The sequence below is a fragment of the Tympanuchus pallidicinctus genome, unplaced genomic scaffold (assembly GCF_026119805.1).
Source record: "Tympanuchus pallidicinctus isolate F22 unplaced genomic scaffold, pur_lepc_1.0 scaffold14, whole genome shotgun sequence".
NCBI classification, from domain to species: Eukaryota; Metazoa; Chordata; class Aves; order Galliformes; family Phasianidae; genus Tympanuchus; species Tympanuchus pallidicinctus.
The window spans coordinates 6,381,563-6,407,735 of NW_026294659.1; the positions used below are offsets into that span (position 1 = coordinate 6,381,563).

General features: G+C 50.4%; 1 pseudogene; it reads left to right on the forward strand.

Moving 5' to 3' along the window:
- The first annotated feature begins 14,089 nt into the window (after window positions 1-14,089).
- On the forward strand, window positions 14,090-24,975 carry LOC128076470 (maestro heat-like repeat-containing protein family member 2B; annotated as a pseudogene).
- Window positions 24,976-26,173: the final 1,198 nt, after the last annotated feature.

Consider the following 26,173-nt stretch of genomic DNA (forward strand, 5'->3'; position numbering starts at 1 on the left):
GCAGGAAACCCAGTGAAATGGATTCTAACAACTGGATTTCTGCCTGCCAAAGTGAGAGCAGTCCCAGCCTCATGGTCATGAAACAGCTTCTGAATAGAACATTAGAACAAACCAAGTCTCAAGAGTTATGAATGGACTGTACTAGTTTGTAGTGTGTGAAATAGTACAGTTGAGATAACTCCCTCTCAAGCTTTCAGAAGTTTATGTGGGCCATTTCAGCTTCATGAGTAACAGACTTGGAGAAGAAGCAGTGTTTTTCCATGTTTGTTTCACTTGTCTGTAGCTTTCTGCCTGAAAGACCTGATTTATCTCTCACTGAAGCTGATGGGAATGCTTTTTCCACACCGTCTGGAAAATAATGTCTCATTCATTTCTGCAACTTGTGCTTCTGTGGAAAAGAGTTAGAAGGGTGTTTGTCAGTGACTGGTTGAAGTGGCCATCATTTCAGCAGGACTAGCTGGCTACACTCTGGCAATGAGGTCAATTTGTGCAGAAGGGCCTGAATGCACTGTTGGTCTTTCTTATCGTACTGAGCAGTACAGCCCTACACAAAGAGTACCATGGGATGACCGTGGGATGACCATGGAGTTAGCTGTGCTAACTCCTAGCCTGAGGACAGGGACTATTCTGAAGAAAACTAATTACCCTGGGCCACAATTATCCCAGGGATTTCTGCAGTGGTTTAAAAGTACATCTGACCAAGTTGCAATGCTGCAGAATCCTTTGTGGTGTTGAATTTCATAGACATAACCACAGTCTGGGTCTGCTTAAAGCAAGCCTCAAACCTAAGTACTGAATACAGGCCTAACTGATGACCTTTCAAAAGAGAAAAGGCAGGCACCTTCATTTTCTTGGTATTATTTAACCAGAAACTTTACACAGGATAGAAAACTGTTTTTTTTTGTTTTTTTTTTTTTTTCATAATTAATAAGTAGAAGTAGAAATACTATGGCTGAAAATTCAAATCTGTTAGTTCACACAGTACATTGCAGGAAATGATTTGGCCTTGATGCAGATGCTTACAGTTCTGCCGTGGATGTAGGAGCCACAAAAGCAACTGAAACAAATACTGGATGGGAGAAAAAATGGTGCAACTACAGATTGGAGTAAGGCTCACTTTGTTAGCAGTAATTTTATAAATGGCTTGGCAGTCCTTCTGTCAATAGTCTTTTAAATAGCAAAGCATAACTCATTCAGTCTTTTTGAGTAGGATAAGACTTTGATAAAGCCAATGTCTGCAGCCAGATGTGATCTATTCTGTGTCACCCCTAGCTTAGTGATATATCAAACCATTGTTGAAATAGCAGATTACTAGAGAAGTTAGAAGTACTACAAAAGACAGTGGGATAATGCCAGATTTGTGATCCCAAGCTATGTGACAGAATGAGAACAATTTTGAAAGCTTCAGTATCAACCAGAATAGAAATGCAGCTTTTACTATTTTAGTAATAGCTTTATTTACAAACTATCTTTAAACCATATGAAACTACTCAGTGTGCTATAATAACATCAATTAAAATCCAGTAATGAACTTAACAATGTAGCCCATAATGGAAAAAAAAAAATCACATATTAATGTGGATCATCTTCCCATACTCAAGAGAAATATTCCAATGAAAGACACTATAATGAGCATCATACTAAACATCTTTAATGTAATACAAGATAGAAATAAGTCAGAGGGGAAAATACTATGGAAAAAATCAAGTGCTGTCCAGAATGTTCATCAGCTTCTATACTTGATACTTTGAATACACAAATCTTCAAACACACAGCGAAAGCCAGCCATTGTCCCAAGTCTTTTTGAGCTGCACTTCCAAGTAAAGATCCCTTCAAATGCGCTCTGGCCAAAGGCAGGGCATCTGGGAGGTTTCTTCCAGGATCACTGCCTCATATTGATTGGTACTGGTACAACACTGACAACAGGAGGTTTTCTACAAGCCGGTTGAGATAGGTGTCTGAAGTTTTTTGTTGGCAGTCCTTAGTTTCTACTGAAAGATTACAGGTGTCTAAATCACTTCCAAAGACTTCTGAAAATTGTCTAGAACTGGAAAACATACTTACGACTACATTTACGGTAAATTTAGTTACAAGAGTTAATTTTATAGTTTCTGAGAGCTGAATTTAATTTTACATTCAAAAATTCATCTCTATAACATAGTAAAAAAGTATCAAAAGGTTACATTCCTATCCTCAGTCTGCTTATTGTGTGCATGTAAATTATTTGTAACATCAGAAAGCGTGAGCAATAGCAGCTAGATAAATGTTTCATCCAGTAAGCAATATGCAAATTTACTAAAAAAGAAGTGCTTTCCTCTCAAAACGAGGGCCCTTTGAAGAGGCACTCAACTCATTCAAAAATAGCAGAATGAAATACACAACGTGCAGAGCTAGAAAATATGTGACACAGAAAGTAAAGAAGAGAATGATTATTAGAGTACTTTCATTTAGTAGCTACGTTTCTTCTCTTAAAATATGCTAGTGCACTGTAGTTACTATGCTGCTTTCTGTGCTTGTCTCTGTTTACCTTTCCAACAGTGTGTTTTAACCATTTATACCTTCATTTGTTGCTATTTTGTTATTTTTGCTTACTACTATAATGTCTGATACTTTTTTTTTAAACGTAGATAGACTTAATGTGTTTCAAAGAAAAAAGATCTAGTCAGAGATGCATTTAACAAAGTGGAAGGGATTCTCTAATAGGAAGATGTGACTAAGAAAAAACAGTATACAGAAATCAGAGAATAAAGCTTGCATAAAAAAATACACTGACTGGGAAAATTCAGATTTGCTCTCGGCCTGTATGTGGTGGGAGGAGATACAATTTAGGAGCTACACTGAACGCTCCCAAGGAGAGAGATGGAAGATCTTGTCTGGTCTGGTCATGATTCAAGAGACAATGATGCTAGTGAGAGGTGGCAGGCATATGGAAAGCTGTCTGGGTATGGAGGCAGTGCTGGGAGGCCTAGCAGTCCAGAACAAAACAAGTACCCCTTCTCCCACCCCACTGCCCCACTTCAGTGCACTGGCTGCTCATGCTTAGTTGTGGGAGGTAAGGAATTTGGCAGCTGACCTATGCTATCCAACTCCTATCATCCTTTTCTTTAATGAGCACTGAGTGCATATGTCCTTGAAATGAAGATGGTGCAGAATATTTTCAGGTTCTTGAATGTCAAAATAAAATTTGAGAAACATTATCAGTATCAAAGGTCTTTGATGTTCTTTACACTAGATAGAAATGTGCCACGAGCCTTATTGGATTTGCATCAGCATTTGTGAGTGATGAAGAGATCGGTGCCAGCACCTTTTGCTCAATTTGCTGCAGCCTTCCAGCTTGCTGGGATTGTTGGCTGATACCCCTACCGTGGCTAGTGGGTGGAAAGCCTCTGTAAACAGTCTGTCAAGTTTAATTGGACTGCTTGGTAAATACACTGTTATTAAACAAGGATGTGCCTCTGTGTGGTGTTGAACTGCTCTCCTTCATCTGGCTGGGGACTTCAGCAGCTCGGAACTTCTCAGGATAAAACCCAAGGTGTTTGCTGTTCCTCTCACCAAATACTATTGCAATTTCATCACTGATGTTAATACCATCAGGACTAAGCTTTAAAACTTGTAGAAGGCCTTTGAGCCCTGTTTGATCAATGCATGGCATAACAGCAAGGCTCTCCAACACTATTAAGCACGTATTGGGAAGTTAGATTGCAGTTGCTGATCCAGGCTGTGACAATGCAGCCAAATGAGCCCTGCTGCTGAGTGTTTGTTTTCTCAAAGCCCTGGGGATGAGTGCGTATGGGCAAATCTTGAGTTCATTAAAATGAAATATGTTCCTGGTGTGCATGATTGCCAAGGAAGGTGATGTAAGTGTTCCCTGGGCAGAGAGAAGCAGTATGTACGTGTGCCTATGTGATAACGTGCCCACTGTGATTTTTGAGAAAATTTAATGAATTCCAAAGGCCTGACTCGTGATTTCTGAGCATTATCGTGCAGTAATATGTGTTTGTTTGGTTGTAGGTACTGATGCCTGAAGCAGAAATTTTTAGGAGACATTTATTTAATGATAAAAAATGTGTTATCAAGTCAAAGTGCTGATATTAATTCCGTGAGCCAGCCTTCTTGCTTGCTTTGATTGTCCTACCTCACACAGAGATGTGATGTTGACCATAACAAAGGAGTGCCAGCATACCCTCCTGGTAGTGATAAATGCTATTCATTCCAAACAGGCAGTTACTTGGAGAGGGTAAGCAATAATTTCAGACTTACACAGAGAGAGGAAATCCTCTGTCCCAGAACCAGCCCTGCAGCCAGCAGCAGCTCCACAACCGTCAGAGACTTCCCAGCTAGAAGTTCTCATTTCACAGGCTTCTCTTTCAGATAAGGTGAGCAAGATGAAAACTATCCGATTTCTAGTGGTAACATTGCATTTTGTCTTGCTTTTTCTTCAAAGATTTGTTCAAAAAGCCATGTCAAAAAATTGCAGTCTGCTTTGTGCAGTTCAAGTACTTCTGTTCATTCAGTTTCCTGCCAGACAGAGTGCTGCCTGCCTCATTTCCAGCATTCTCCCTGCAAAGAAAAGCACAGCACTAGAAATTAAGCAAACAAATAAGCCCACCTGCTTTTACTGTTCAAACATATCTAGAAATTATTACATTATTGCATTAATCAACTTGGTACTTGAGGAGGAAAAAGGTTTTCATTTTATGTAGTGCAAGTCACTTTACAGCTCGTTTGGTTTCTGAACAGGTAGTAAAAAGAAGCACTACGCTTTTGAAAAAAATGTGTTTTTGCTAGTAAAAAGTAGCTGCTTCGGCTAGAACAGCTCAGATTTAGCACCATCAGTTTGTAGTGCTGCACATAAACTTTCAGACCCTCACTTCTGGACCAGAAGAATCCAGCTGGCAGCAGCCATACAGGTAAAGGAGACACTTGACAACTTTATGCCTTCTTCAATCACGCTCTGAATGCCGGAGTCACTTGCTCGTATCTCACAAAGCTTCAAACATCTTTACTTCAGATACTGACAACAGGACATGAATCCGAACTGCTGAAGTGATTGCTGCTCTCTGGCCAAGAATGCAGTTGTTTCATGACTGTGTCGTGTTCGCAGTGCACTGAGCCCAGAAATAAATCTCTCATCACTTTTCATCTCCTGAGCTAGAGTGCGGGAAAAGCAGAATTGCAGGCCAAGATAACGTGGTCAAATCACCGTATAGAGACCAGGAAGCAATGGAAATGGCAGCATGGTCCTGTCTGGCTCTACAGCTCAAGCAAGGCCAGCTTGCAGGCTTTTTTGCACCTTGATGCAAATAAAGGCTGGCACCCAGGAGTCTTTAGGAAACTGCCTATGGCAAGCTCCCAAGCCATAGGTAGGACTGTAGCTAATTCCAGGGAAAGGCTGGCCTTACACTTATGATGCAGCAATAATGCCTGGGGGAATGGTCTTGCCATCAGCGAAAGTATACTTAATAAACCATGTTTGAACAAACACCAGATTTTGTGATTTTACTTCAGTTTTTGATTTGTTTTAATATAAATAATAATTATCACTTGTGGAAACACGAATATGTTCTTTGTTGTATAAAACAGAAAAGGGCACGCTGTATCCTGCAAAGTCCAAGAGGACCTGAAACTGCTGAACCCTTGACAACATTGGACCAGAAGATTCCTTATGCATGCAGCTGTCTCCAGGTGTTTCAGTAGAGTCTCTTACTCTTCACAGAAGTCTCCCTTTCCTGGAGGGCAGAGCTGATGCCATCTTCTCACCTGCTTTGCTCAGCCACCCAACACAGAAGTTAGACCAGAGCCTGGCACATCTTGACCCTAATGCACTCTATTGCCCACATTGCTGGAAAGATGAAAACAGTGCAGAACCAACCGTGCCCAAAAATGAACTGTATTTTAAATGACTATTAACAGTACTAATTAGTTATTTCTGATTTGCTGGATTTAATTCAATAAATTTTGGCAAGTCATTGAATATATTCTTTCCAGAATCAAATAAGCATCCATCATTCAAACTAGGTGCAATTGACAGCTCATTATATCTAAGTGACTACTACTGATTAGCAAAACCCAGGCCAAGAGTTTGCAAATCTCTAAAATTCATCACCTGGCTTTCAGAGGCCCTGTTATTCAACTCTGTTAGCTTCAGGGGAGTCTGGCAGCAGCTTTGCACTTCCCAGACTCAGGTCATTTCCTTGACTGGATAAGTATAGATTTATAAACCTACACTTCCACTTAAAATTGCAATATGCTTGCTAAATCCATGCCATTTCAAGAAAATAAAAGATCGAAACCATAAGGTAGGCTAATGGACTTTAGAGAACTGCACTAGGCACATTTTTCATGTTGCTTTTTTAATCCCAGTCTCCCTGAGGTCCCCTTCATAGGGTGGATCTGTCAAACCTGGGCAGGAGGACAAATCTGCACGGAGGGAGGTGGAGGCCAGTGAGGAGGGGGCTGCACCCACATTAGGACATCTGACCCCAGGGCACTCCCTGCTCTCCTTTCTCCCTCTCTCTCCTTGGAGAAACCCCAAACCAGCCTCCCCACACCTGAACAGGAGAGACAAGACAGCATTAACGGGAAGAAACTGCATTGTTTCACCTGATCTGTGCTGTCACTGTGAGGTCAGGCGACGTGCTGGATGCCAGCGTTCACTCACACAGCAGGGGAACAAGTTGTAGAGGAGGGCTGTAGGTGCAGCTGAGGCAAAAGAATCATAAAACAGCCCAGGTCAGAAGGGGTTTCAGAATATCACCAGCTCCAGCTTTTTGTGGGAAAAGGGTGATAGATGAGATGATCAAGCAACTTGTTCAGTCACATCTTGAAAACTTCCAGTGACAGGGATTCTGCCACGTCCCTGGGGAAGTTGTTCCAGGGATCAACTCTTCTCTCAGTAAAAAAAAATCTTTTATCAAGGAAGAATCACTGTCTTGGTACAATTTGTACCCATTGCCACTTGTTCTTCCACGTGGCTCCTTGTGAAGAGAGAGCCTCTGTCCTCATAATAGCCACACTGGAATATTGTGATAAAGTCTCCCCTAAGCCTTCTCAGGAGTGAAAAGCCCTAACTGATTCAGTCCTTCTTCACAGGCTGGTGTCTCCAGCTCTCTGACCCTTTGCAGCTTTCCTTTTGGCCTTCTCCAGTCAGAACTGAACTGAACACAGTGCACTGGAGCAGCCTGACGAGTGGGATGATAACATTTCTCTCTCCATGCAGAAGGTGGTCCCTAGTCTCAAACCCCACCACTCAGCCCTCACATTAGGCTCAGCGGGAGCATAAGGTGGGAGGGCAGCCAGCAGATGTCTCAGGATGAAGCGTGTGACCACTGCTTACCTGGAGAAGTGATGATCCAATTCCTTTCATAAATTACCCCAAACTGCACCTGACCCCAAATGCAAACAGTCAAACTATACATTTTCTTCACTGATGAACAGAAAAGGAGGCTATATCACAAAAGCTAATATTTTTTGCTAAGAAAATCTGACAAAGAACATGAATGATTATTCTGGCAGAATAAGAAAAACTGTGCTAACTCCAACTGCACTAGCGCTCATTTAGCTTATCCTATTATGTAGATGATACTGTAACAGTGCTGCCATCTGCAGTTTCACCTTCTGCTTCTGAATTTCTCTGCTTTCAAAAATTGTTGCAAGAACTGCTATTGTCAAAATCAACTTGGTGTTACAGAGCTTTTCCCCTTTTCTGTGACCTTGGTGGTAATTAAGTGTCTCATTCTCACAGGGAAAAAACATGAAGCGTGAATAGGACCTGCTGGCCTGTCTGCTGATTTATGGGTCAAGTCTCCAGTTGTCCACAGACAACATTTTTACGGCTCTGATTAAGAAGCTATGCTGATTTAAGGGTCTCACCAGAAATGTGTGCATAATAAATTACCTAAAAATTATAATTCAGATTGATCCTCCATGATTCATATCACCTTCCTCTATTAAATAGCAGTTTTAGAAGTCTAACCAGGGCAACACAGGCTGACAAGTTGTGATATTATGATGTATGTGGTAAGTGAACAGGGTAGCAAATTTGAGTAAACAGTATTTGGTTCCAATTTGAGATATCAGCAAAAAGCAGAGGCTTGAGGAGATACAAGGGACAAATGGGCACCGTTTCAGGATAAATGCTTCCCAATATCTCACACATTAATTCTTGAGGGTCTGAATCTGCGTTAATTTCTTTCCTTACTTGAGAAAAATTTTCCAGCAAACTGTCTGCAGTAAAAGACCCAGCCCCCAGTATAATAAACTGGTCCTGCCTGCTTAGGAAAAACTGAGGGCTACTTGGTGTCCCCCAAATATATATGGGGTGGATTACTTGATTACATGATACGTGTAAAAAGGTGTGGTAAAGTGAATACTGTTTTCTTGTTTGGGGTTAATCTTCTGTTAGCAAAGGTTGACAGGACTGGGGACCTGGAAATACCTGCTGTGTCCTGTGCCCTCCAAATGTCTGTCTAGCAATATCAAGGCTGTAGATAGCACCTGTCTGTCTTGGTCTGACAATAAGAAGAAACACAGGCAGCTTGAGTACTAGGAACTGGGAAATGCTAGGAAAAACAAATGCACACACACACACACAAAAGAGCAAATTACAGCACAGATTCTCACATTGGCTAAGTGTCACATTGCATTTTTTTCCAAGCAGATGCATGACAGCATTCACAGCCTCTGAGCATGACGTATACCAGGAGACAATCTAAAAATGTAATTACCCACTTTTAGTCTTTACCTCAGCATATCCCAGTAAAATGGCTCTGCTTGTTTCTGTTCACACTTCATAAGCTGGTGGGACTTGGGCAGGGCTTCCAGGGATTCCTTTTCCTACCTGGGTTGTGCCTCCATGCATGCTTCTGTGTACCTCTTGCAGAGCCCATGAGAAGCTGCCTCAGGTTATGGAGGCTGTGCAAGACCTGTCTAGGGACCCCAGGACCCAGATGAGCTGGTTCTGCAAGAAATTATCCATCAGGTATTGATGCAATTCATACTGTCCATCAGATACTGATGTGATGGTTTTTCCCATGTGCATCAGCCACCACTCGTGTGAGGGTTGAAGGCAGTCTTTATGGTCAGATGTACTTGCCATACTGCTGGAAAGTTACCTGGAAAATGGAGTGAATTTACAGGATCTTCAGGTTCTCTTTTTCTAGGAAGTACGCATGGGGCTTTAAGGAAGAATGCAGTGAGTCATGAGGACCCATTAATTCCCCAATGACTTTTGCTACTGCATCAGTCACTCATTGTGATCATCCTGACTCTTGGGTTTCAGTGCTCATTTCAAGAGGTCATTAGAACATTTAAGAACACCTGATGGTGGTATGGGATGTGAAAAATCCAGTGGATTCCTTCATACTATGCCCACTCTTGGATCATCCTGGCAGTAAACTGGTTTCTGGTATCTGATTGAAGGGATTTGGGTTTGGACAGTGAGCCAAACCACAGTTTCAAACCCTAAGAAGTATGGTCTCTTGTTGCTCATCAGACTTCCTGAACCTGAGTTAACCCTGGTACTTTGCCAGTGCCCACTAACACGTACTGTTTTAACTCAGAGGTTTGGAATGAACCAATTTAGTCTATTTGCTATGAAGCCCATAGGCCATTATTATCTCTCAAATGTAGAGGCTGGTCTTTTACAGAATCACAGAATTGTAGGGGTTGGAAGGGGCCTCCAGAGATCATTGAGTCCAACCCCCTGCCAAAGCAGGTTCCCTACAGTAGGTCGTACAGGTAGGCATCCAGGCAGGTCTTGGACATCTCCAGAGAAGGAGACTCCACCACCTCCCTGGGCAGCCTGTTCCAGTGCTTTTAGGGGGTTATGTTCCCCTAGTCAAATACAGCATATGCCACAGGCCAAAATGATGGTGTTACACCACTCTGTAGTTATAGGCCACTCACTGGCTCTTCAGTCTCAGCTTCTTTAATTATCACTCCACACAGCTACGAACTCTTCTACTTCAACCACAGAATCGTATGAACACTGCCCTCTCTGTCTGTTATAACTCAATATCCTATATGAACATGTAGCTCCACTACTCTGCACATCCATACCTTGCCCTCCTTTCCAAAAAATTCAGTGTCTCATCCTCCACTCCATATGTATAGCTAGGGTTGCTCCTTCCCATGTTTAGAATTCAGCATTTTTTTTTCTTAAACTTCAGGTGATTAGTGATTGCTCAGCTCTTTAATTTGTCTAGATCTCTCTGCAAGGCCTTTCCAGACTTGACAGAATCAGCAATTCCCCACAATTTAGTATTATCAAAATAAAGCAGGAACCCTACAATCAGTTGCAAAGGTAGCTATCCAGATGGGTCTTGATTATCTCCAAAAATGGAGACTCCACTACCTCTTTGGGCAACCTGTTCCAGTGCTCCATCACCCTTACCGTAAAGAAGTTCTTCTGCATGTTAGTATGGAACTTCCTATGTACAAGTTCTAGGCCATTAATCATTGTGCTATTGCTACACACCACTGAGAAGAGCATAGCCTTATTCATTTGCCTCTCGCCTCCCCTTAGATATTTATAAACATTTATAAGATTCCCCCCGTCTTATGTTCCCCAGGCTAACAAGACCCGGGTTACTTAGCCTTTCCTCTAATGTGAGGTGCTCTAAGCCCTTTATTAACTTTGTGGCCCACTGCTGGATTCCATTTAGGAGATCCCTATGAAATGGCACTCAAGTGCACTTTTGTGAGTCCCCTTACCAAGTCAGAGGCCAATGGGCTGGGGAACTGGCCCTTCACTGTGCTGGATGACAGCCCCACAACTGTGGGACAATGCAAGGGGCAGGGGAAAGGCTCATAGGCACCCCTGACCACACCAATCATTTCTTGAGGTGTAAAATAGAGCGTCTTGAGATTGCACACACAACATGAAGAAGGAACCAGAGGTTGGAGAGGACACGGATCGAGATGGTTTAGGAAAGAAAAGTGAAAAAACAGAGGGAAAAATAGGCAAATGGGAGCAGTTGTATCTACATAAGATGCTGGTCACCATGGTCATCACTGCATTAGATCACTGCAGGCTTTTTGTGTGTGTGTGTGTGTGTGTGTGTGTGTGCACCTGCATGCATGACCATGTGAAGAGGAGTTCCGGGCCGTGCCACGAGGCTCCCATCCCTGGAGCCATGCAGGTCTCCCTCAGCCACACGTCTCCAGCTGGCGGGGACCCTGGGTGCTGGGCAGTGGGCTAGGTCCACCAGCTGTGGAGCTGCTGCATCCTGCAGTGCCTCGGTGGGAAATGTGGGAGTGATGGGGCCGTGGTTACTCACTGCAGAGTCAAGGATGCAGCAAGTTGTTCTTTCTTCCTTTCTTCTTTCAGGCGCTGCTGATCCTCTACATCCTGCGCAGCTGCACATCATCCGCGCAGCACAGCACGTTCATGCCCTTCCTGTGCCAGGCGGTGGTCATCCTCACCCGCTGTCACACAGAGGTCATGATTGACAACTTCTCCCGGCTGCCTCAGGCCACAGACAGGTATTGGTACTCCTGCCTTTGCTCTTGCTCTGGTCACACTTGTAGTTTGCCTCTGCCAGAGGGAGCCGGGGAGGAAGCAGCTTTTCTTTTCTCCCCTAAAGCCCATTTGAGGCAAAAATGACTCAGTCACAACTTGAGACTCTCCTTTTTCTAGTGAGACATGGAGGAGAATAAGAGAGTTTTGTCTTCAATGGTGGGGGCGGTAGAAGAGACAAAAGAGAAGAGGAAGAGGAAGAGGAAGAGAGAGAAGAGAAGAGAAGGGGAGGGGAAGAGTGGAGAGGAGAGGGAAGGGGAAGGGAATGAGAGAAGAGAGAAGAGGGAAGAGGGAAGAGCGAAGAAAAGATGAGTTAAAAAATTGTATTATTTATTTGAATAATTAAACACCAAAATCCCAACTATGATGTGAAAAGAGTATTTTTTTTTAACCAAGTCTTCATTTTAATAGCTGCTGTCCCTTCTCCATACCTGTTTCAGAATCACAGAGTCACTGAATGTCAGGATTTGGAAGGAACCTCGAAACATCATCTAGTCCAATCCCCCTGCCTTAGCAGGAACGCCTAAATTAGGTCACATAGGATCCTGTCCTGGCAGGTTTTGAATGTCTCCAGAGAAGAGCCCACAGCCTCTCTGGGCAGCCCATTCCAGTGTTCTGTTACCCTTACCATGAAGAAGTTTTTTCTCATACTTTTGTGGAACCTCCTGTGTTCCAGCTTGCGCCTTTTACCCCTGGTCCTGTCATTGGGTGTCACTGCAGAGAGCCTGGCTCCATCCTCCTGATGCACACCCTTTGCATATTTATAAAGGTGAACGAGGCCACCTCTGTTTCCTCTTCTCCGAGCTAAAGAGACCCAGCTCCCTCATCCCTTTGTGTCATCAGCAAGCCCGCTAGCAGTGCACTCTACTCCCTCATCCAAGTCATTGATGAATATACGGAATAGTCCTGGTCCTAGTAGCGACCCTGGAGGGGTACTAGGAACTAGATACAGGCCTCCAACTAGACTTGCTCTGTCCCGCTGAGCACAACTCTCTGCCTTGTTTCCTTCAGCTCGTTCACAGTCCACCTCACTACTCAATTGTCCAGACCACCCTTCCTGAGTTTAACTGCAAGGCTGCTGTGGAACACGGTGCCAAACGCTCTATTAAAATCAGGATAGACCACATCCACTGCTTTACCATCGTCTATCCATCTGGTTATGTTTTCATAAAAGGCGATCAGGTTGGTCAAGCATGACTTCCCCTTGGTGAAGCCATGTGACTGCCCCTAATAACCCTCTTCTCCTTGATATGCCTAGAGGCAGTGCCAGGGACAAGCTCTTCCATCACCTTTCCAGGGATGGAGGTGAGGCTGATCAGTCTATAGTCACCCGGGTCCTCCTTCTTGCCCTTTCTGAAGACTGCAGTGACATTTGTTTTCCTCCAGTCCTCATGCAACCCTCTTATTTCCCACAACTTACCAAAGGTAATGGAGAGCAGCTTAGCAATGACATTCTCCAGTTCCCTCGGCACCCATGGGTGCATCCCATCAGGACCCATGCATTTAGGGATGTCCGGATTAATTGCTCCTTAACCCAGTCCTCATCAACTGAGGCAAACTGCTCCCCTGATCCTGACTTCCTCTGGGACCTCAGGGTACAGGGCTCCTCAGGACAGCCTCCAGCAGTATAGACAGAGACAGGGAAGACAGGAAGACAGTATCTTCTGTCACTAAGGCAGCTGGGGGGGTGTGTGTGTGTGCACCTGCACGCATGCACACTTGTTTGTGTGAGTGCATGCGCCCAGAGGCAGCAAGGCTCAGACTTGCTCCCAGCTGCCCAGGGCCATGCAGCCCCTTAATGCCAGCATCCGTGCCATCCAGATACAGGCTGCCAGACTTTTGGAGAGAAATCCCGCTTCGACTCAATTGGAAAATAGAGTTCCACACAGGAAAGCTGTAATCTATCTTGAAGCCTCTTCACGTTCTCAGCTACACAGCTGTCACCACCATGAGCTATGCCTTTTCACCAGCAATGAACAAGAGTTTGCACGCCATGCTGCGCCTGTAACAATCTGCACCAGCGGAGCTGACCTACTCTTGCTGTTGCCACTGCCCCCCACCTCACTGTGCTCACATCCACTGCTCGGTCTCTTTCAATGCTCCCCGTGCTTCGATGAATGTCAGTGGGTGACATTTCTTCCACGTGGAGGAGTTCAGCGACACACCTCTGCTTCATCTGCACTTCCACGTCAGACCCTTTGTGTCAGACTGCCCCTCTGCTGCCGTCTGTCACACGGCAATAACACACCATGGAATACTGGTGGGAAAGTTCAACTCCTACTGCCACACCACCAGCATTGGAGGGCATTACTTTCAGAGCAGCCCTCAGAAATTGCATCAGATAATGGAATAAGTAACAAAACTGTTTTACAATTTTATTGTATTAATTAGTTTAGTTTTAGTTTTTCTTGTTTAATGAAGAGATCAGACTTTAGATTGCAGCTCTGCACGTTCCATTTGAAAACAGGTCCCCAGCCCAGGGCATGTCATGCTCTGTGAGGTGACACTCCTTGCTGTGATGTCACAATTGTGGCTTCCACCCCTGTGGCAGCGGTGGGGGCGGTGGCTCAGTCCACTTGTGGGACGCGCAGGAAGCGAACCCAGAGAGAGCGTTGTGTCTGTCTGGAGGCATCCTGTTGTGATGGAGCGGCTGAGAGCCCTTCGAGGTGAGGTCCCTCCACCTCTCTGGACACCGTGGTGCTGCCCGAGCACGTGTGTGCCTCCAATGCCTGTTTAGGACGTGCCAGCAGCACTGTCCTTGCTCTGCTGAGTGCAGCCGCCCACTGTGCTTTCCCCAGTACCCCAGCCAGGGGAAGGCTCTCTCCCCTCTCCCCACCAACCACGCCTGTGCCAGCGCAGCCCACCCCGCGCTGTGCGGCTGGAGGAGCGTTCCTCCCAGAGCTGGCTGCATGCTCGGCCCTGGCTCCAAGCAACACCGGCGGCAGCTGCTCTGCTCTTTCCTTCCAGGTCTCTTTGCCTGTGTGGGCTGCATGCCCAGATGTACACGTCGCAGAGAGAGAGGCAGGGTGGAAAGCCCTGTCCCCATCTGTGCCGTGACTTTACTGCTGCAGCGCCTGCAAGACCAGGAGGTGAGCTGGGGACGTCCAAGCATCGCTCCTTGCCCTGGTTCTTGTCCCGTGGCTGCCAGGCCCCGGCAGCACATCGGCATAGCGATGGGCGGCAGCGGGCGGCTCCCCGGGAACAAGGGCAAAGCAAAACGTGACCTATCCCTGTCCCCAGGGTGACCGAGAGCAGGCGTACTGCGAGCTGGAGCACGTCCTGGGGGAAGAGGACAGCCGCCCGCCGTGCGGAGTGGTGAACCGGCTGCTGGCTGAGGTGTCCCAGGACCTGACAGCAGCCCAGGTGAGGGCTCACTCCCGAAGGCAAAGGGAGCTGCCTGCCCGTGCTGCTGTTCTGCTGGCAGACGGCGCTGGCTCAGCCCTTCCAAGGGAAGGCTCGGGCAGCCTCCTGTGCCGTGTGTCACCAGTGCCTCTTTTTCAGGGCGTGACGGACAGCGTGAGGACGGCTGCCAGCAATGTCCTGGTGGCTCTGGCCCGGACTCACTTCTCCTTGGTGATGGCCGAGCTCCAGGGCCACCTGAAGGCCACACGGGAGATGTGCAAGGAGTTTGTGCTCGTCACCCTGAGCAAACTCTTCAGCATCTATGGTAGAGTGCCCTCAGCCTCCTGACAACCGGGCAAAGGGGTCTCACCCCTTGCTCGTGATCTGCGTAGAGCTGGGGGATGCAGGGCTGCAGCCCCTCCTCTCTCACTGCTGGGTCTCTGACCGTGCCCCTCTCCTTCCTCTCTGCAGCTCCACAGTGCATCTCCTTTGTGTGGCTGATGCTGGCCGGCCTGTGCAGTGTGGTGGGCCATGTGAGGAGCGGCCAGACCCTGCGCATTGCTTGTGCTGGTGAGTGCCGGCCCCAAAGCAGGGAGGCTTGGGACAGCCCTTGCACCTTGCCCTGCTGCAGACTCTCACAGGCTCCCTTTTCTTTCTCTCTCTCTCTCTCTCTCTCTCTTTTTTTTTTTTTTTAATTGATTATTATTCATTGTTTTGTTTTGTTTTGTTTTGTTTTGTTTTCAGTTGTGAAACAATGGCTGGAAGGAGTCAAGGTTCACTTGCACTCCAGAAAGCAATGCCCTGGGCCTGCCGCAGAGACAGAGCAGATCTATCAGAATCTTTACCAGCTCTTCTGCTCTGTGCTGAGCAACTGGCAGGACTGCGAGGAGGAAGAGGTGAGCACTGCTGCATTCCCAGCCGGGGATGGTGATGGGGACATCAATGTCGGCAGCTCTGTCTGTGCCCAGCAGGCTGAGAGCAGAGGGGTGATGAGAGGGAGAGGGCTGGCTCTGCAAAGTGCTCTGAACTGGATTTGTTCTCAGGGCTGGATCTCTCTACCAGGGAACAGCCGCATGCCACAGCCCTGTGGCAGGGAGAGCCGGGGATGAGGGTGTGGGGAAAACCTGCCTGCCCAGGGAGAGCGAGCCCATCTCCTGCTGGGCACGGGGGAATGGGGAAGGGAAAGGGAAAGAGAAAGGCCCCTCTGTAGGAAGGGCAAACCTTCAGTCTTTGATGCTGGGCCTCTGCCATCCCCCTCCAGGACAAACGGGCTGTCCTTGGGGCTGTGACTGCCATGTTGACCGTCCTCCTGCAAGAGGAGCAGCAGCAAAAGCACGTCTGGGAGCAGGTCCTCTGGCTCGTGCACCAGTATCAGGAGGCCCAAGACACCTGCACGGTGACCAAGGTGAGATGTTGTGCAGGGATCAGTGTGGAGCCCATGCAAGTGGCACGAGGGGTCAACGGGATGCAGGGAGAAGGCTGGGAGCCCTTGGAGGAAGAAGGAATAAATGTCCAAGGGAGGTCTGAGGCTTCCTGAGTTCTTCAGTGAAGGAAGGAATAACCCAGACAGGAGCCAGAAGGAAGCCAGGAGTCACTAGGGCCCATCCTGGGAATGGAAGGCTTTACCATCACCACCACCATGGGACTCTGTGTGCCTGAGGAGCTGTGTGCTGACAGCCAGGGGACCCCATCCAGTTGTATCTGATGGGGAAGAAGAGGGCTGCTGGGTGGGAAATGCCTGCAAACGATGCCCAAACAGGGCTCGGTTGAGAGCAGAGAGACTTTCTTCATGCTGCCGGGAGGAGGGGACAAAACAGAATAGCTGTGCGGGAGCTTCTCCCAACAGGAAAACCACTGGGAATCAGTTTCTCCTCTCCCAAGCGGCTAGATGTGGCTTCAGCACTTTCTTCCTCTCCCGGTCTCTTGCAGAGCCTCAGTATCTTCCTGGAGGCCTTAGCGGGAGTTCAGTCCATCATCCCAGAGGACCAGTTTCTGGCCATCACCAGTGCCGTGTTCTACCAGGTAAGGGGAGCCGACCCTTGCGCCCACAGCAGTTTCCCTCTTGACTAAGTCTCAGGAGGACTGTGGAGCTCCGAGCCTATGATGGCTGCTCAGCCTTAGCTCCTGCATGCCTGTGGCTGCTGCAGAGCCATGCATGTGCCCCCGGAGCAGGCTGTGTTTTGTCTGCATCTCCTCTTCCCAAGAGTGCCAAGGGAGACGAGAGCTGGTAGCTCAGTTTCTTTCCCATACTCAGTGCTGATGCAATTTTCTCAAATGGGCCTTGTTCCCACAGCTCTCTGACGACACCAAACAGCACAGCGAGGCTGACAGAGCAGAGCTGACCCACTGCATCCTGCTGCAGGGTAAGCAGAGGAGATAGGACGATGCTTGGCAGTGCCCTGTCCAAAACCTCTCTCGCAAGCCTCAGGAGCGAGCGCGAGTTTCTTGATAACAGTGTGGCGTTTCCTCCCTGCAGCACGAATCTGCCCAGAGGAAACGGTCCTGTTTCTGCAGTTGCAGCTGGGCAGTCAGAGGAAGGCCAGTTGTGTGGCAGCCCTGGGTCTGTTTGGCGCCCTGGCTCGCTCTGATGGTCAGTACCGTGGGTTGGACTTCCAGGGATCCCTTTTGTCATATGGCTTGTGCCTCCACGCATGCTTCTGTGCATCTCTTGTAGAGCCTGTCATGACAGAGAAGCTGTCCCAGGTTGTGGAGGCTGTGCAGTGTCTGTGCAGTGACCCCAGTACCCAGGTGAGCTGACGTGGGAAAGGAAAGCACTGCTGGGGTGGAGATGCTGATGCCAACAAGGGCGGGGCTTGGGTGATCAGGGAGGTGCTGGAGCACTGACAACGTGGTTGCGATGGCTCCTGTGGTCAGAGAGCAGGCAGCGTGGAGTGGTCAGGTCCCTGCGCTGTGCATGGAAAGCGCACAGCCTGATGCTAAGGCCTGGCCTCCACCTCAGGAGCCAAGGCTTCTCCTCTGCTCTGTTGTCTCTGCTCATGCCCAAAGGGCAGCCCCAAAGAGCAGGTGGCTTCCCTTTGCCTTCTGAGCAGGAAAATCAAATCCACAATTGACTCCTGGCAGGTGAGGAGGGCCGTGCTGCACTTCATCAAGGATGTGCTCAGCGCCAACGCCTGGAGCTGCTCAGCCTGGGATGTGGTGGGGCACATCTTCAGTGAGTTCAGCCGCACCACGGGAAGAAGGGTAAGGACAGTGGGCAGCATCTTCCTTTGGAAGACCCGTGCTGCTCAGAGGCTGGCACAGAAGCACTGAGCCTCACGAGAGGCCCCTGAGAACTGAGAGTAATCGGCATTTCAACACCACTGTTGTGCAGGCAGCCGGAGACCTTTCTGCCCAGGAAGCCCAGGAAGAAGGAGCACTCCAAGCGTTGTGCATGGACATCCTGGGGTCACTGGATGTCTCCGCGAGAGGGATGAGCAAAGTAAGTCACACTCTGCCCTGCTGCCACTCCGTGCCTTCGCACCACGTGCTCCTTGTCCTCTTCCAACACCCCACGTCTCTCCTCCAACGTGCTCTGACGCGCACAAGACTCAGGGAAACTCACAGAATCCTCTTCATCTCTGAGCGGAGGCAGGAATGCTGACATGCTCAACTGCCTCGTTCCCTACAGCTCCTGTGGCCGCGGCTGCTGCTGTACGTGGTGCCAGCCCAGTACACCGGCATGCTGATCCCGGTCTCCCGCTGCGTCCGAGCCCTGGCTGAGAGAGGGGAGCTGACGGTGCGGGACATGGAAGATCTGGATCCCCACTTCCTCAGCTCCATGTTTCAAGGTAGGAGCAGAAACTCCCCCTGTGAGCTCTGTTGACCCACGTTGGCACCCAGAAGGGACAGCAGAGGTGCGTACGGCAGGGCATGGCGTGGCTGCATCTCACTCAGCACTTCTTTCTCCCTGCAGGCCCACTGCTGACTCCCCAGATACTGCTGGCACGTCTGCTGGTGAGTACATGCTCCAGAGGCCGGTGCCACGATCCCCAAGGAGGAAGCAGCATGGGCGAGCGTGCCAGCGCCCGCCTCAGCCCTGGGGATGCTGTTCTCTACCCAGGCTTGCAGCACCAGGGGCAAAGCTGCTGGCTGCTCCTTGCCCTCCAGGGAGAGCCAGGCTGCTTCCCTCCTGGAGGAAGCCACTTCTCTTGCTGCACAAGTGACCCAGTTTCTCCTCGCTCTTGCTCAGGTGGTGGCAGGGAGCCCTGTTGCAGGCAGCGAACTCCAAGCCGCTGCCTTGCTTCTCATGCAAAACCTCCACAGCAAGATCCACAGAGCTGTGGAGCCTGTGTGGGCTGCTGAGATCCCTCTGCTGCTGCAGTGCCTCGAAGGTAAAGTGCTGGTGGGGAGGGAGGGACGGAGGCATGGGAGGAGGGGAGTGAAAATGCAGCTCTGCAGCGTGGCAGAGGGGAAGCGTTGTCTGTGCCCCAGCGCTTGCTCTGCTGCTGTTCCCATTTGAGGGAGACAGCACTGATGTTGGCAGACCTTTCCCCCCGGGGATCTGCCCATTCCAGGGCACGGGTGGGCTCTTCAAGTCCCCTGAGACAGCCCTCTTGGAGCCATCAGTTCTGTGCTCCTGTTGGGACAGTGTCTGTGGGGAGGGACAGGTCATTGTGGAGGGGGTGCAGGTCCCGGCTTGGCAGTGCCGAGTGCCCAGGCCAAGCCGGGTTTGCAGCAGCTCTTTTTCTGTGGCTTGAGCCCAAGCAAAGGTTTCTTGCTTCTTGTTGCTGTGCAGGGAGAGATGAGAGCTTCACAGACTCTGCAGAGTGGGAGCACCGTCTGCTAAAGGTACAGCATTGCAGGAAGGCATGGTGCAGAGAAGTGCTTGCCTGCCTCAAGGAGACCCGCTCCCATACAAGCCACCAGGAACAGCCGCTCAAAAGCTGCTGCGGTGTGGCTGCACGTCTTTGTGGCGCTGCCTCTTCCTCTTTGTCCCAAGCCCAAGGGGGGTCCTAGGAAAAGAGTGGCAGGCGGCTTTCATGGAGGGAATGCTGGGGGGAGCTGGTCCCCAGAAGGCTGCAGCGACTTGGGGATTTGGGAAGAGGTAAAGGGAGAGGGATCATTGGCTTTTCCTGTTCTCCAACAGTTTGTGAGGGCATCACTGGACATCATGGAGGACGAGGCCTGGACCATGGCCCTGAGCTGCGAGCTGAGCCGGCAGCTGAGCAGCTCTGCCAGCAGCTCTGGAGAAAAGGTAGGTCTCCCCCGGCTCTCCCCAGCGGTGCAGCTGCAGGTGCCCAACTGGGGCTGGGGCTGAGGCCGGTGCTCTGCCCACACGGGCTGCTCACGCTGCTTCCCCAGCCCGTGCCCCCCAGCGGGCCTTTGCCTGCAAACTGCTTGGGGGCTGGCTGCAGCTCGGCCCTGCAGCTGCTCTCAGCGACTCCCAGGGAGCGTGGGTCCTTCCCCCCCAGCCCTCTGCCAGCAGGTCAGGCTGCTGCCACATCCCAGCTTACTCCTTCCCTTCCCACGCAGACCTTCCTGTACAAGGCTCTGGGGACCGTTCTGGGAGCTTGTAAGGAAGTCCTCCACGTGCAAGAGAAGCTGCTGCAGCACCTGGAGGGGGCAAATGCAGAGGAGCCATCTGAGGCCCAGGTGAGCTCTGCTCCCACATTCTGCCAGCATCCCCGCTCTGTCCCTGGGGCAGAGGGCTTCTCCTGGCCCTGCTCCGGGCCTTTCCATCTCCTCCCCGCTGCTGCTTCCCTCAAGTGACGACCAGCCCGGCCACTGTGGCTGGCCGCGCCGATGGGTTCAAGGCCTGCGCCAACTGCCCCTCGTTCTTTTGTGCAGGGAATGATCTCTCTCGTCAGCCATGCTGCTGACAGCAACTTCCACACAGTCCTGGACACACTCACCGTGTTTGCGTCCAGGCTGTGCAAAGGCCGGAATGGGAGGATTTCCAGGCGCAAGAAGGTAAAGTGCTACGGGTTCCCATCGTGACATTCTCCTGCCTTATTTTCACAGCAGCTCCTGCCCTGGGAGCCCAGGTGCACCGCAGGGCACTGGGGGCTGCTGAGCGAGTGTCTCAAGGCATTTCTCCCCTCACAGATGGAGCTGGACAGCGCGAGAGCTCAGGCTACACGCAGCGCTCTCATCCTCGCCCATGGCAGCTTGGCACTGCGAGCCTCCAAGGAGCAGCTGCTCGCCCGCCTGGAGGGAGACATTGTGGGCAACATCCTGCTGCTGTACAGCTGCAGCTGCCAGGTGAGAGTTCACAGCGTGCCAGGGTGTCAGAGCGCCCAGCTGCAGCCCCTCCACGTGGGCGGATGTCCATTCCAATGGGCCTTCTCTTTCCAAAGGTCCCTCACAGAACGGTTTGTGCCCAGATCCAAGAAGATCCAAGCCCTTCCCTTAGCGTTGCCCCCACGTGTCCCCCTCGCAGCCCCTGGCCCTTCCCACAGTTCAAAGAATGTTCTTCTCTCTTGGGCCCCAGGACTTGCAGAACAAGCTCGCGCTGGTGCAGAGCATCACTGACTTCAGCTCTGCCGTCCATGCTGTGGGTGGCTCCGCCTTCTTTAGCCCCTCCTTGAAGAGCAAGCTGCTGGAGATCCTGATGGTGAGTGCCTAGAGACAGGGCTCTCTGCAGAGGAGTTCCGGGCCGTGCCACGAGGCTCCCATCCCTGGAGCCATGCAGGTCTCCCTCCGCCACACGTCTCCAGCTGGCGGGGACCCTGGGTGCTGGGCAGTGGGCTAGGTCCACCAGCTGTGGAGCTGCTGCATCCTGCAGTGCCTCGGTGGGAAATGTGGGAGTGATGGGGCCGGTGTGTGGCAGCTGTGTCGGCCTCTGCGCCGGGCAGAAGAGCTCTCGCATGCCCCTTACCCACTTTGACAACGTTTCTCTGGTACTTGCAGGACTTGCTGAAGAAGTATTACTTGGGCACCCGTGTATCCCCAGTGCCCCTCAAGGTGGTTCTGGCCCTGGAGCAGCTGAGGTAAGGATTGGAGCCTCTGGGGTTGCCAGGCAGGATGGTGGTCCCCCTTTAGGATAGCTTCTGAAGGCCTGGAGGGGGTTGGGGGGTGAGGAGCCACATCTACGGGAGAGAAGGCTGGGCTGTTGTGCCCAGCTAAGCTGAGGTTCTGGGCGGGGAGAAAGGCCCTGGTGCTCCTGTCCCCTGGCAGCAAAGAGAAGGGACACCTGGGGTCTCCTTCCCTTCAGAGAGGGAGGTTGTTCACTGCTGCCGGGGAGGAGGCGAGTGCTGATGGAACTGAATACAGCGCTCAGCAGCACAGACTGGGGGTGTTGGCTTTGCAGCTTTTGATTAGGAGAATCTCAGATGTTGTCTGCAGCACTCTGGAGAGCACCAGTAAAGACTCTTTCTGCTTTCTCTCCCTTTTCTCCCGTCAGCAAGCTGAAGCCTTCTGTAGGAAGCAAGGACATGAGTGAAATGCTGACTCTGTGCTGCAGGAATATTGTGACGCACCCTTCAGCGAGGATGATGCTGAAGATCAAGAAGTCACGGCAAGCAGCACAGTACCTGCAGGTAACCTGCCGCAATTTTCCCAGCCACCTCTCACTCGGAGCCCTTTCTCAGCACACACGACCTGTGCTCTGACACCAGCCATGATGACACACCTCAATCCCCTCTTCTGCTCTCAGCTTCAGCAAACATCACTGAAAGCTCTTGGCCAGCTCATGGTGGTCCTTCTCAAGACAGAGCCCACCCTCAGCTTCTTCCAGAGCATAGTCCATGTGAGTACTTGTGGGGAAAGGGAGAAAGCATGGTGCCTTTTGGTAGCAGGGACAGAGATCTGGGGACTGAGAGGACGATGAGAGGGAGAGAAATCTCCTGCAGACGTGCCAGCTCACTGCGAGCTCAGAAATGGGCAGAGAAATGGGCCCTGCATGAGAAAAGGCAGGAGCCAGCCCCTGGCAGGCCGCAGCTGAGGAAAGGCTCCTGGATTAGGAGGCAGGAGTGCCTGCAGAGAGAGCAGGCAGCAGTGCCGCTGCTCAGTGAGGCCATGTGCAGCCACAGGGCAAGCCCTGAGGGAACGTGTCAGGAAAGGAGGGACGGGGAGAAGGGTGGCAGGAAGGGAAAGAAAAGATGTCCGTAGTGAGACGGATGCTCTGCCCCAGGTCCTGCAGAGATCGTTGACATCAGACAACAAGTGGGAGCGCAAGAGGGCCCTGCAGACCTGCTCCCAGCTGCTGGCTGCTTGTGAACAGCTTCAAGTGAGTAAAGAGCCCCCTCGCATGCCCCCTGCTCCGCCCAGCTGTGCATGCTGTGTCACCCATGCGTGGGGAAGGCACGGGCAGGAGAAGCTAGGGAGAGCTGGGGCTGCCTACAGCTTTGTTCCTGCCTCTCATCCCTGCAGAGAAGAGATGCCTGCAAGCACTTTGGCTCCTTGGTGGGATTGCTGGCTCCGCTGACGTGTGACCCCATGCCCGCATCCCGCCAGTTGGCCGCCACCTGCCTGAGCTCCCTTCTCCGAATGCAGGGTGAGTAGAGCGGGATGCACCAGCCCTGTGCTCTCCTCCGCAGCGCTACCAGAGCCCCACAGGCCGGGCCCTGTGTACAGGAGGGAGAGGCACCATGCACGGTTTTCTTCTTGTCCCCACCCTGTCCTCTGTCTATCCCCCGTGGAAAGAGGTTCTGTTTTCAGAAGCATGGCTTCCATTTTCTCTCCGTGCTCTTTCCAGCCAAGGTGACCAACGGAGTCATTGAGATGGGAGACATTGGGAGCCAGTGTGAGGGGCTGAATGACTGCAGCACCATCTCTCAGCTCCAGACCTCATGCAAAATCGCAAGGGTAAGTGGACCCAAAAAAGAGTGGTAGGATCTCAGTGTGTAGGCTTCTGCACATCCCTCTGCTCCCTCCAGCCTGTCCCACCACTTCCAGAAAGAGCTGCCACCCCGAGACCACTTTTCTCAGCAAGTAGCAGGAGGCGCTGAGCTATGTCTGGCCTTCAGGCGCCCAGAGCGAGGAGCTGATTCCATGGTGTGCGTGTGTGTGAGTGTGTGTGTGCATGTGCGACTGTGGCTTGCTGGGAGGTAGGCTTTGCATGTAAGCACACAGCATGGATGGAGAAGCTGAGAGAACGCGCAACCCCCATACATACGAATGGCAGGGTATGGACAGCAGGAGCACTGCAATTGCTACCTGACTGACCAGCAAACCGCTGAACTAAGAACGCCCTCAAGACTGCTTTCTGTTCTGAAGAGCTGCCGCAGAGCAGTGATGAGATCTCTCCTGCTTCTCTTTTCTGTGCAGGTGGTGTGCAGCAACTTCCCCCTGGAACAAACCGTCGACTTCATGACGGCCATCAAGGACACCTTCCGGAAAGCCAGGGGAATGCGCGTGCGTGCAGCTGGGAAGTGGATGATCACCTTTCTGCAGATGTACGGGAAGGACATCTGTCGGGACGTAAGAGACTTTCTTCCACCTCTCTTGGACTTTCGCTGGCTGCTGCACTACGCCTTGTGCCGTTTGCCTCTTGTGCTAAAGAAGCACAGCCTGAGGGCAGAGCCAGGGCTTGGACAGGGTGGCTGGCGTGCAATTTAGGCTCAGGCCTTGGCAGCATGTCAAGGGAGCAGGCACTGCTCATGTGCTGAATGTCCGTGGTTACTCACTGCAGAGTCAAGGATGCAGCAAGTTGTTCTTTCTTCCTTTCTTCTTTCAGGCGCTGCTGATCCTCTACATCCTGCGCAGCTGCACATCATCCGCGCAGCACAGCACGTTCATGCCCTTCCTGTGCCAGGCGGTGGTCATCCTCACCCGCTGTCACACAGAGGTCATGATTGACAACTTCTCCCGGCTGCCTCAGGCCACAGACAGGTATTGGTACTCCTGCCTTTGCTCTTGCTCTGGTCACACTTGTAGTTTGCCTCTGCCAGAGGGAGCCGGGGAGGAAGCAGCTTTTCTTTTCTCCCCTAAAGCCCATTTGAGGCAAAAATGACTCAGTCACAACTTGAGACTCTCCTTTTTCTAGTGAGACATGGAGGAGAATAAGAGAGTTTTGTCTTCAATGGTGGGGGCGGTAGAAGAGACAAAAGAGAAGAGGAAGAGGAAGAGGAAGAGAGAGAAGAGAAGAGAAGGGGAGGGGAGGAGTGGAGAGGAGAGGGAAGGGGAAGGGAATGAGAGAAGAGAGAAGAGGGAAGAGGGAAGAGCGAAGAAAAGATGAGTTAAAAAATTGTATTATTTATTTGAATAATTAAACACCAAAATCCCAACTATGATGTGAAAAGAGTATTTTTTTTTAACCAAGTCTTCATTTTAATAGCTGCTGTCCCTTCTCCATACCTGTTTCAGAATCACAGAGTCACTGAATGTCAGGATTTGGAAGGAACCTCGAAACATCATCTAGTCCAATCCCCCTGCCTTAGCAGGAACGCCTAAATTAGGTCACATAGGATCCTGTCCTGGCAGGTTTTGAATGTCTCCAGAGAAGAGCCCACAGCCTCTCTGGGCAGCCCATTCCAGTGTTCTGTTACCCTTACCATGAAGAAGTTTTTTCTCATACTTTTGTGGAACCTCCTGTGTTCCAGCTTGCGCCTTTTACCCCTGGTCCTGTCATTGGGTGTCACTGCAGAGAGCCTGGCTCCATCCTCCTGATGCACACCCTTTGCATATTTATAAAGGTGAACGAGGCCACCTCTGTTTCCTCTTCTCCGAGCTAAAGAGACCCAGCTCCCTCATCCCTTTGTGTCATCAGCAAGCCCGCTAGCAGTGCACTCTACTCCCTCATCCAAGTCATTGATGAATATACGGAATAGTCCTGGTCCTAGTAGCGACCCTGGAGGGGTACTAGGAACTAGATACAGGCCTCCAACTAGACTTGCTCTGTCCCGCTGAGCACAACTCTCTGCCTTGTTTCCTTCAGCTCGTTCACAGTCCACCTCACTACTCAATTGTCCAGACCACCCTTCCTGAGTTTAACTGCAAGGCTGCTGTGGAACACGGTGCCAAACGCTCTATTAAAATCAGGATAGACCACATCCACTGCTTTACCATCGTCTATCCATCTGGTTATGTTTTCATAAAAGGCGATCAGGTTGGTCAAGCATGACTTCCCCTTGGTGAAGCCATGTGACTGCCCCTAATAACCCTCTTCTCCTTGATATGCCTAGAGGCAGTGCCAGGGACAAGCTTTTCCATCACCTTTCCAGGGATGGAGGTGAGGCTGATCAGTCTATAGTCACCCGGGTCCTCCTTCTTGCCCTTTCTGAAGACTGCAGTGACATTTGTTTTCCTCCAGTCCTCATGCAACCCTCTTATTTCCCACAACTTACCAAAGGTAATGGAGAGCAGCTTAGCAATGACATTCTCCAGTTCCCTCGGCACCCATGGGTGCATCCCATCAGGACCCATGCATTTAGG